Source organism: Balaenoptera physalus (genome assembly GCF_965194825.1).
Source record: "Balaenoptera physalus genome assembly, chromosome: 3".
Lineage (NCBI taxonomy): Eukaryota > Metazoa > Chordata > Mammalia > Artiodactyla > Balaenopteridae > Balaenoptera > Balaenoptera physalus.
In genome coordinates this window covers 94,561,012-94,573,338 of record NC_138890.1, presented here as the reverse complement: position 1 = coordinate 94,573,338, position 12,327 = coordinate 94,561,012, and the positions used below count along the sequence as shown (strand labels likewise).

The 12,327-nt window shown below is 36.8% G+C and overlaps 1 long non-coding RNA gene and 1 pseudogene across 2 annotated transcripts in view; one reads left to right on the top strand and one right to left on the bottom strand.

The window, feature by feature from the left end:
* Positions 1-12,327, bottom strand: part of LOC309659044 — a 464,689-nt gene that overhangs the window by 118,318 nt on the left and 334,044 nt on the right. The gene's annotated exons all lie outside the window — the stretch shown is intronic.
* Positions 8,908-10,326, top strand: LOC309659009 (large ribosomal subunit protein eL39 pseudogene; annotated as a pseudogene). Its single transcript has one exon. The product of its transcript is annotated as a large ribosomal subunit protein eL39 pseudogene (transcript).

The following is a 12,327-nucleotide window of genomic DNA, read 5'->3' as shown; positions in this document are numbered from 1 at the left end:
GCCAGTATCACTGATGAACATAGATGCAAAAATCCTCAACAAAAATACTGGCAAACAGAATCCAACAGCACATTAAAAGGATCATACACCATGATCAAGTGGGATTTATCCCAGGGATGCAAGGGTACTTCAATATACGCAAATCAATCAATGTGATACACCATATTAACAAATTGAAGGATTAAAAACCATATGATCATCTCAATAGATGCAGAAAATGGGTTTGACAAAATTCAACACCCATTTATGATAAAAACCCTCCAGAAAGTAGGCATAGAGGGAATTTACCTCAACATAATGAAGGCCATATATGACAAACCCACAGCCAACATCGTTCTCAGTGGTGAAAAACTGAAATCATTTCCACTAAGATCAGGAACAAGACAAGGTTGCCCACTCTCACCACTATTATTCAACATAGTTTTGGAAGTTATAGCCACAGCAGTCAGAGAATAAAAAGAAATAAAAGGAATCCAAATCAGAAAAGAAGAAGTAAAACTGCCACTGTTTGCAGATGACATGATACTATACATAGAGAATCCTAAAGATGCTATCAGAAAGCTACGAGAGCTAATCAGTGAATTTGGTAAAGTAGCAGGATACAAAATTAATGCACAGAAATCTCTTCCATTCCTATACACTAATGATGAAAAATCTGAAAGAGAAATTAAGGAAACACTCCCATTTACCACTGCAACAAAAAGAATAAAATATCTAGGAATAAACCTACCTAAGGAGACAAAAGACTTGTATGCAGAGAACTATAAGACACTGATGAAAGAAATTAAAGATGATACAAACAGATGGAGAGACATACCATGTTCTTGGATTGGAAGAATCAACATTGTGAAAATGACTCTACCACCCAAAGCAATCTACAGAGTCAATGCAATCCCTATCAAACTACCAATGGCATTTTTCACAGAACTAGAACAAAAAATTTCAAAATTTGTATGGAAACACAAAAGATTCCAAATAGCCAAAGCAATCTTGAGAAAGAAAAACAGAGCTGGAGAAATCAGGCTCCCTGACTTCAGAGTATACTACAAAGCTACAGTCATCAAGACAGTGTGGTACTGGCACAAAAAGAGAAATATAGATCAATGGAACAGGATAAAAAGCCCAGAGGTAAACCCACGCACCTTATTTTTGATAAAGGAGGCAAGGATATACAATGGAGAAAAGACAGCCTCTTCAATAAGTGGTGCTGGGAAAACTGGACAGCTACATGTAAAAGAATGAAATTAGAACACTCCCTAACACCATACACAAAAATAGACTCAAATGGATTAAAGACCTAAATGTAAGGCCAGACACTATCAAACTCATAGAGGAAAACATAGGCAGAACACTCTATGACATAAATCACAGCAAGATCCTTTTTGACCCACCTCCTACAGAAATGGAAATAAAAACAAAAATAAACAAATGGGACCTAATGAAACTTAAAAGCTTTTGCACAGCAAAGGAAACCATAAACAAGACGAATAGACAACCCTCAGAATGGGAGAAAATATTTGCAAATCAAGCAACTGACAAACGATTAATCTCCAAAATTTACAAGCAGCTCATGCAGCTCAATATCAAAAAACAAACAACCCAATCCAAAAAATGGGCAGAAGACCTAAATAGACATTTCTCCAAAAAAGATACAGATTGCCAACAAACACATGAAAGGATGCTCAACATCACTAACCATTAGAGAAATGAAAATCAAAAGTACAATGAGGTATCACCTCACACCAGTCAGAATGGCCATCATCAAAAAATCTACAAACAATAAATGCTGGAGAGGGTGTGGAGAAAAGGGAACCCTCTTGCACTGTTGTTGGGAATGTAAATTGATACAGCCACTATGGAGAACAATATGGAGGTTCCTTAAAAAACTAAAAATAGAACTACCATACAACCCAGCAATCCCACTACTGGGCATATACCCTGAGAAAACCATAATTCAAAAAGAGTCATGTACCAAAATGTTCATTGCAGCACTATTTACAATAGCCAGGACATGGAAGGAACCTAAATGTCCATCAACAGATGAATGGATAAAGAAGATATGGCACACATATACAATGGAATATTACTCAGCCATAAAAAGAAACGAAACTGAGTTATTTGTAGTGAGGTGGATGGACCTAGAGTCTGTCATACAGAGTGAAGTAAGTCAGAAAGAGAAAAACAAATACTGTATGTTAACACATATATATGGAATATAAAAAAAAAAATGGTGCTGAAGAACCTAGGGGCAGGACAGGAATAAAGATGCAGACACAGAGAATGGACTTGAGGACACAGGGAGCGGGAGGGGTAAGCTGGGACGAAGTGAGAGCGTGGCATGGACATATATACACTACCAAATGTAAAATAGATAGCTAGTGGGAAGCAGCCGCATAGCACAGGGAGATCAGCTCGGTGCTTTGTGACCACCTTGAGGGGTGGGATAGGGAGGGTGGGAGGGAGACGCAAGAGGGAAGAGATATGGGGATATATGTATATGTATAGCTGATTCACTTTGTTATAAAGCAGAAACTAACATATCATTTTAAAACAATTATACTCAATAAAGATGTTAAAAAAAAATAAAGTAAAATGAAAGCCCATACAAAAAATTTCCATGTATGCATTTAATCAATTATCTCCTAGCTCCAAAAAAATAAATAAATAGAATAAAATAAAAATAGTGGAAAGAAAAATGAAGGAGCTCTAACGTGAAACAAATTTAGGAAGAAAGAGAAAGAAACGGCATGCCAAGAACTGTACTGATTAGGAAGTGGGCAATTTAATTTCTTCTGGAGAGTAAACCTCCAGCATGAATTAATTTGCTTCATGCTGAGTCCTGCTGGTTTTTCTTCTTTCCTCAATCACTGTTTATTTCACAAAATCAGCACTCACCTATCTTCTATGATTATTTAATTTCAGGAGGATTTTCTGACAAAGCAGTTAGCACAGCTAAACTCAGCTCTGCATGTAATGTGTAAACACATTATAATGGCCTGCCTAGGTGTGGGGATTATTTATTTCATCCTGGAGTCAACACTGTTTTGATGCTCTACTTCCCCTCAAGTGACATCGCTCTGAGACATTCCTGAATCTACTTCCCACAATGTGCATCTTTCATTGACATTTACCAAATGCATACGTTCTGATACAAAATCAGGAAAGACATATGTATTCTTCTTTCTAAAGGAGAAGTGGGTCATGGGACATAGGTGATGAAACTAGTAAATAATACACAAGATGGCATTTAAAGATGAAAATTGGCAATGATTTCTTTGTTACTAACCTCTGTGTGGATGTCTGAACTCTTCTGAGTTCTCATTTTATGCACACGGGTCAGTATAATAGCAAGGTTTATTAGGATTCAAGGCTGTGACATTAAAAAAAAACAAGGCTGGTATCTCAATGGATTTCTTTTGGCAGAATATTTAAATAAAGATTATTTGAAGTATGGTACAAACATTTAGAAATAAACAGCTAAAGATCCTCTAAGTAGTGTCACAGTTTGTTTTTCACTTTGCCTCAAAGACAAGCATGACGCATATAGCCTTTTCCTTTTATCTTTATTTCAGCTTCTTTACTGCTTCTGATTAGTGACCTCAATTGAGACTCATTGCTCATTGCAAAGGCTGCTAATGGACTGTTTGAGCCTGAATTTGTCAGGATGGAATATTCCTTCTTCCCAGACCGAAGGCCAGGGTTTTTCCATCCCCAGTCCCTTCTACCCAGAGTTCTAGATAATGATCGTCAGGTTATTCAAACTGATAATTGTGTTTTTCCACTTTTAAAATAAACTTCCCCTTTACCATGTTCTTTGTAATGATATCTGTAGTCTTTATATTCAATAGCAAGCTGTTGGGCTGCCTCAATTTGAGCCAAGGCATTTTCTTATCAAAACCCATCACAGGAGAGAGGATCATGAAACCACAGATTCATATAGATCTTCACAGTGAACTTTGACCATAAGATAACCTCTCAGATTATTATCCTATTGTGATTACATCTATATTTTTCACTTGCGTGCTTTGTCACTTTAGAGACATGAAAATGCTGTTCATTGTTGCTAGGAGATAGGTGACTATGGCAACAGTGTGGGACAGAGCCAGATGGAGTGCCTAATGCATAGTCGTCGGGTTACGCTCTTTTTTGATCTCTAAATGACTCCATGGCAGTCCTGAGCAACAAAGCCCCAAATCACTGCCTCTTCAGCTTGTTTCAAAAGATATGCCACATGGTTTCTCCTTGCAGGTTGGCTCTCCCGATTTAACAAGTATCTTTTTTGTGGTTAACTATACACCACAAGGTTGTCTGAAAAAGGAAAAAAGCTGGATAACAAGGGGGATTATCACTATTTAACTGTGTTTTCATACTGTTACTAATTTAGTTCAGATCTAGGGCCATATGCTTCCCCTCATCATTCCACTGAACTCCTAGCGACTTTCATAGAAGTTCCATGCAAAGAGTGAGGGCAACATATGGTTCTAATAGTGGTTTGTTCATTCCTCAAAGATTTATGGGTATTTTTAAGTCATTAATCATTATTGTTAAGACACCCTTCAATGTCTTCAGAGAGGAGTACTTTCACTGATCTGAAGGAGACTCACCACACAGCCATATCAAGTATGAAAAATAATGTTTCTTTTCCCTTTAAAAACTTGGAAAGAAGAGAAAAATATTGACTTGTTTCTCTTACAATCGAGTGAGAAGGCAACAAATTATAGTCATAAATGGTCATAGTGATATAGCTTTTAGTCTAAAAATAATTTGCTTATTGAACCAGGGAAGTCTTAATCTATTTACTCAACATTTTTCATCATGTCACTCCTCCTCAAAAAACTATGATTCCCTATTACCCACTGCATCAAACCCAAAATCCTGGTCCTCCTCTATCTGTGCCCCACGAATCCATCTAGCGTAATTTATTCTCCAATATAAATCTTTCCTCTCATCAGATCAGAGAAATTATTTCATTTTCTCTCCCCTCCCACTTCCATGCTCACTACTTTTCACACAGATTATCTCTATTTCTATTTCTGTATCTTTGCTGTTGCCACTTCCTAAAATGCCTTCTCCATCTTGAATGCTCATTTTGGTTCAAATATTTACCAGGTACCTACTCTGTGCCTGGCCCCAGGCTAGACGCTAGTATCTAAAGAAAAGCATAATGAGAGTTCCACATTAACCAATGAGGGCAACAGATCCATAAAATTAACAACAGACATCATTTCTGAAGTGTTCACTACACACAGGATTCATTGAGACACTTTTCCTCATTTAATGCTCAGAATAATAATGTTGTTATTATCATTTCTAGCTTACAGATGAAAGATTTACTCAACTGGTGAAGGGTAAATGATTTGCCCTGAGTCAGAGAGTCAGTTAGCAGTAAAACTGGGTGTAGAACCCAGGTCTGCCTCATTTTTAAAATGGTATTTATACTACTGTTTTGACACAATGAGATACTTTCAATAATGTAAATGTGTATCTTTTGAGGATAGGAACCCCTAGAGGAGAGAATGACCAGCTCCATTTGGGAGGGTCAGAAAAGAATTTCTAGGGTTTAGAAAGGGGTGAACTTGTAAATAAGGAGTTTGACAGTGAACATAGTAGGCAAAGGACATTTTTGGAAAAGGTTGAACTTCGAAGTTTAAGTCCTTTTCAGCTTCTTTTAATTTCAGTCCTCTCAGTTCACCCATTTCCCTGTTCTAAAGTGCAACTCAATGCCTACCTCTTCCATAATGTTGTCTATCTGTACATTAACCCTTGCTCCTCTCATTCTTCTCTAAACTCTGATGGCACTTCTTTTCCATCAGCCGCTTTAGGTCTTGATTTAGGTACTGCCTTGTGCTGCTCTCAGTTACCTGGACCATATAGATGTTGAGGGCAGGAGCCTCACCTTTTATCTATTCAGTATCTTCCAAAAACCTAGAGCTGTGTCAGGAACATCATAGGTGATCTGCACATACCCCTTTTTGGCAGTAAGTTTTCACATCTGTATCATGTTTATACTTTGTAAATTCTTTCATTTATGCAGTCTTTTTAGATCCTTATAATACCCAGTGAAGTATGCTGGCTTGCTGCTTACAATCCCCATTTTGCAAAGTAAAGGAAACTACAATTCGGAGTAGTTCACTGCAAAACCCAGAATCACGCTGGTGATAAATAAATGATACATCCAGGAAAAGAATCTAAGTGCTTTCTCCACTATCCAATTCTTAATTCAGAGAATGATTGATAGATGGATCAACTTCCATGTTTTAGCAGATGTACCGAGTCTCATGTCCACGCTGTCACTACTAAACCTGTCATATAATTTTCTGTCTTCACATAAGTATCCAACCAATCTCAGAGAGAACTGCAAAATATTTCACTTAAACCATTCAACCATTTGATAGTTGAACCAAGGGCAAAAAAGGGATTTTGAAAATGTGAATAAAGTAGCATGGTGTCTACTCTTGTCCACATGAGATTCCTGGAAGAACCAGCTTAACAAGCCTCAGACTGACTGTAACAGCAGGTGGGTATTTCCCAGCCATCTGCTGACTTTCTTCTCCAGTTGAGAACCATTGAGAAAGTCACTAACATGGTTGTGACTGGGATGAATTGTCCTGCTCATTAATCAAAGACTGCGGAAAAATAACCAAATTTGACTCTCCCTGCTGAAGGCTGGGCACACTATCAACGCCCAGAGGCAGGGTACAACATAGGATAAAATGTCTTCTCTACATTTTGCTTTCCCTAAAATGGAAAGACCTTCAGCCAGTGGCCCCAGGAATATACACTTTGAGCACATATCCCAAACGAAGATAGGAGCCCAAAGTAAGCCCTTTACAGGATCTCGTTGGCAGAACACTGTTTTATCTCACTGGAAGTCAAACCTGACATTTTCTTGCCATTTTCAACTTATGAGCCAGCAAGTAAACATGTTATAAAGCATTCACTGAGTCTCAGAGGGCTTCTTGGATTGTCCCTCTGTCCTGCTCTTCTGCCTCCAGACCCAAAGATATTTCTCCAACATTGACCACTGGAATAGAACTCAAAGGAGGTGTGTGAGTTCCACTCACCAGTGGTTCTGTTTAGAACCTTGAAGCTAGCTGCTCCGAAGCATGTCTGCATTTAACACTCCCCCTCCTTTCCCCATTCCTTTCTCTTTATTAAAATTTTTATTGGAGTATAGTTGATTTACAATGCAACGTTGTGTTAGTTTCTGCTCTACAGCAAAGTGAACCAGTTATACGTATACATATACCCACTCTTTTTTAGATTCTTTTCCCATATAGGTCATTACAGAGTATTGAGTAGAGTCCCCTGTGCTATACGGTAGGTCCTTATTAGTTATCTATTTTATGTATAGTAGTGTGTGTAAGTTCATCCCAAGCTCCTGATTTATCCCTCCCTCCTCCCACCTCCCCAGTAACCATAAATTTGTTTTCTACATCTGTGACTCTATTTCTGTTTTGTAAATAAGTTCATTTGTACTTTTTTTTAGATTCCACATATAAGTCATAACATATGATATTTGTCTTTGTCTGACTTACTTCACTTAGTATGATAATCTCTAAGTCTATCTGTGTGGCTGCAAATGGCATTATTTCATTCTTTTTTATGGCTGAGTAGTATTCCATTGTATATACGTACCACATCTTCTTTATCCATTCATCTGTTGATGGACATTTAGGTTGCTTCCATGTCCTGGCTATTGTAAATAGTGCTGCAATGAACACTGGGGTGCAAGTATCCTTTTGGATTATGGTTTTCTCTGGATATATGCCCAGGAGGGGGATTGCTGGGTCATATGGTAGTTCTATTTTTAGTTTTTTAAGGAACCTCTATACTGTTCTCCATAGTAGTTGTACCAATTTACATTCCCACCAACAGTGTAGGAGGGTTCCCTTTTCTCCACACCCTCTACAGCATTTATTGTTTGTAGACTTTTTGATGATGGCCATTCTGACCAGTGTGAGGTGAAACCTCATTGTAGTTTTGATTTGTATTTCTCTGATAATTAGGGATGTTGAGCATCTTTTCATGTGCTTTTTGGCCATCTGTATATCTTCTTCGGAGAAATGTCTATTGAGGTCTTCTGCCCATTTTTTGATTGGATTGTTTGTTTTTTTGACATAGAGTTGCATGAACTGTTTGTATATTTTGGAGATTAATCCCTTGTTGGTTGCTTTGTTTGCAAATATTTTCTCCTATTCTGTGGGTTGTCTTTTTGTTTTGTTTATGGTTTCCTTTGCTGTGCAGAAGCTTTTGAGTTTGATTAGGTCCCACTTGTTTATTTTTGTTTTTATTTTCATTACTCTAGGAGGTGGATCAAAAAAATATTGCTACGATTAATGTCAAAGAGTATTCTGCCTATGTTTTCCTCTAAGAGTTTTATAGTATCTGGCCTTACACTAGATCTCTGATCCATTTTGAGCTTATTTTGGTGTATGGTGTTAGTGTTCTAATTTCATTTTTTTACATGTAGCTGTCCCGTTTTCCCAATCCTCATTCCTTTCCTTACTTCTGTCACATTATTCTGCACAAGCTGTTCTCCCCCACCCAGTATATGGCTTTAAGAGAAGGGATTTGTCATTTCTTTTATTTCTCCACAGCCCCCTCTCCAAAACATTGGCAACCTGCTTTACTGTAATATATGATCAGTAAACAGGAGGTAAATTATATTTACTAAAATTAAGGCACCAAATTCAGTTGACAGGGAAAAATTAGTAAAAATTTTAAAAGTATGGAAAATAATTCAATTTTACTAGTAAGCAAACAAAAAAGTTATACATTATTTTCACCTATATACTTGGCAAAGATCATTTTAATTTTTTCTTCTTTTTAAAAAAATTTATTTTGTATTTTGTAATGAGACTTTTCAGTGGTTCATGCAAGAGTACCATGCTCCAGGGCTGCAAGAGTACCATGCTCCAGGGCTGCAAGAGTCATTTTGTAAGTAAATCGCCAGAAGTTATTCAATCTTGATCAAATTCTTAATGACATGCTGTTCTCTGCTTCATGATCAGATACCCACCCCAGGGATCTGGCTTCTTATCATTGACTTTGTCAAAACAGCTTTCCAAGTTTCCCCTGCTCCTATCTCTGTTGATCCTGGTGATGATTTCTTTCTCTCTGTTGGATCTCTCAGCCATCCAGTCCACAAAAACTGCACCACAGCAAAAGAGAGTTTAGAGCCAACTTTGTACACAGCCTGCTCCCTCCCCATTTTGACTTATTACCTTCTACTGGCCATTGAGGCCATCGAAGTGCCCTCCACACTTTTAAGGTGACTATATACTGATGAATTAATCTTGATTTTCTTCTACTGTGCTAAGTAAAAAATAACTCACATAAAATATTTTTAATGTTTTTAAAATGCCAGATCCTTGTTTTCTCAGTAAATGTATCCCAGTTTGGGTGTGGAGGGGGCAGATTCAGAGAGGGGTTGAAAATCCTTTTAACCTATCTGTACACAAGTTATTGGCAAAAAAGCATTAACTTGCCTCATGAGCACTTCAATTAGTTCTCAAAGTACGCCTTTCTTATACTGCCTTCTTTACACTTTTTTTCCATGAAGAATATATTATTTTCTTCCTTGAAAGGCTGTGGCAGTAAGAAATGAGATGAAAGGAGCATACACAGTATGCATCCATGTTACCTTGGAAATTATTGAACGTGCTTCTCCCCGAGTTCCCTTTCCTTTGAGTTTCAAGCTGTTATAAACATCACTTTCTATAGACTAATAAAGATTCTCTTTAAAGTGACCTGGGCACTTCCAAATCACTCGAAGTCTATTTTTTAAAGATAGCCAGAATGTTTTGTCATTACATTTTAAAACACATTTTTATGAAACCATCTTTTATAGTACCATGTATCAATTTTATAAATTACATCGTCAGAGCCTCAATTTTTTTTATGCCAAATTGGGAATATAAATAGTATATAAATGAGCCCTTAGAAAACCCAAGTACCATATTATGTACCTTTTTCAACTTATTTCCCCACCACCATCATATGCAAGGACAGATTAAGCCCTGAGTAATTCCTATAGTCTTTTATTTTCCTATCCAATCTCTGGTCATGATAATCACAAGCAGAGAGGATTACTCAAGGACAGGTAACCAGAGGGGATCTTTTCTCTTGTCTGCCATCCTATGTGCAGTTGAATTTCCTCCTCGCCATGTCTTCTCACAACTCTTTCAGGATCAAGCGATTCCCGGCCAAGAAACAAAAGCAAAATCGTCCCATTCCCCCATGGATTCAAATGAAAACTGGTAATACAATCAGGTACAACTCCAAGAGAAGACACTCTAGAAGAAACAAGCTGGGTCTATAAGGAGCCTCACATATGAAGTGGCACACACTTATGCTATTAAGGTCAATTGTGTCTTACCATAACAGAACATCACTACGGTCTGGAACAGCTGCCTGTGTTTGATGGGAGAAATGGAATGGCTCTCTTCTCTTTTCTTGATCTTTCCTCACCACTGCTCACTGTGTAGCTCAGCAATGAATATGTGAAACCTAAAAAAAAAAAAAAAAAAAAAAGGACAGGTAGCCAGAGGGAAAATAGGAAAAGCAAAGAGCCTATATTATCTTCATATTAGATAGAATAAGAGTTAAAATACACTTTTTATTGCTTTTGTAGATTAATATTTCCAATTAAAAAGTTAATTAATAATTCAATCTAAAGCATACACCTAAAAACCCCACATTTTTAAGTTAGCAAGCTTTATTGTTATTATTTACATTGATTTAATGTAACCTTAAAAAGTTTGGAAAAATAATCACACTTAATATTTTAAATTTTTTGGAAAGCAATAAACAAAATGGGCTTCCTTGCACAAAAATGCAGCTTCAAACTGGCCTTGGTTCATATACATGACTTTAGTAATAGTTTCTATTTACCACCTAATTTTTTTCTTTATTTCTCAAAAAAATGTAAAAGTGGGTAGATTCATTCAGTAAAGCATTAAAACACATTCTCAAGTGAATCTACAGTTAAATTTAATTGAGAAAAAATACAAAATTAGTCCCCTAACCCTTAATAAGCTAACCATATATTCTAGATATAATGTAATAGTCATAATTTCAAATATTCAATCTGTTGATTTGTCCCAATTTTTGGTTCAAATTACATGATTATTCCACCTATATGATTGTGTAGGTTGACTTGGGCTAGCTTAATTTCAATTAGTACAGAAATATTCATATCTATAGGTTAGTTGGAGAGCAACATATGCCAACTACATATGAGGCAGGTCTTGGATAACCTTGTAATTTCTGCATTACAGCCTCACCATCCTCTATTATTGACAGCTTCTGATAGCAGAAATAAATTGAAAAAATTTTTGAAGGCAATTCATCTTGGCTCTGCATACCAAAAGCCAGCAAGGTGGTATGGTACAAAGTACATGTTTTCCTGTGATTAAAGGAGTTTAATTCAAAATGTTCAAAGCAAATTTTTAATAGAGCAAAATAAGACACGTATTTAAGTGTCACGTATTTTGACAACTTTTCTCTTTCCTACACCAAGATAATGGACTTTGAAGCCAGAGAGACATGGTTCCATTATTTGCTAGCTGCAGGGTATTCGTGAAACTTAACCTCCAGAACTTTGTTTCCTTGATGGTAAAATGGGGTGAAGAATTTGCAGAAGTGCTTTAAATGAGCTAAAGAAATGTGAGGATGCCTGGCACATTTCCTGGCATATGATACCCAATAAATGCTAGTTTCATTTTCTCATCTTCAAAATACTTAAGTAATATGTTCCTTCATTGTAATTCTGACCTTGCATTTTACATAAATCCCTAACTTTGAGATACTTTTACAATTTAGATACCAATCTTCTCAATAAAGTTGACTGCTAGCTCTTTGTGTGATTTCAACAGTAACAGAAAGTCCCCAACTCCAAAAACACTTCTCTTTACTATGCTCATGCCTAAAGCTTCTTTTGCAGGAGACAAAGGCATTTATTCCAGAATTATAGATAAATCCAAAATTATAAATCCCCTGAAGAGAGATAACACCATGACTTAAATTCATACCAGGTTTTACATGACTGTTAGCAGATACTTTCCTTTGATTAATGGAGGAGAGCAGAAGTGAGAGCACAAGGGAAATGCAGTAACCTGGGCTGGGGATAGGCTTCACAGAAGAAGGAAAATGATTTTGAAATTAGAGATAAATTCAGAGACAAATTTCAAACACACGATTTTTCCTTCATACCAGATCCTGCAAAAGGAGACGTGATTTACCGCACAACTTTTTTTTAAACAACCTTTTGCCTGATAGTAGTAGAAAATCCAGTTTAAATTATAGATTTATTTTGATCATGGT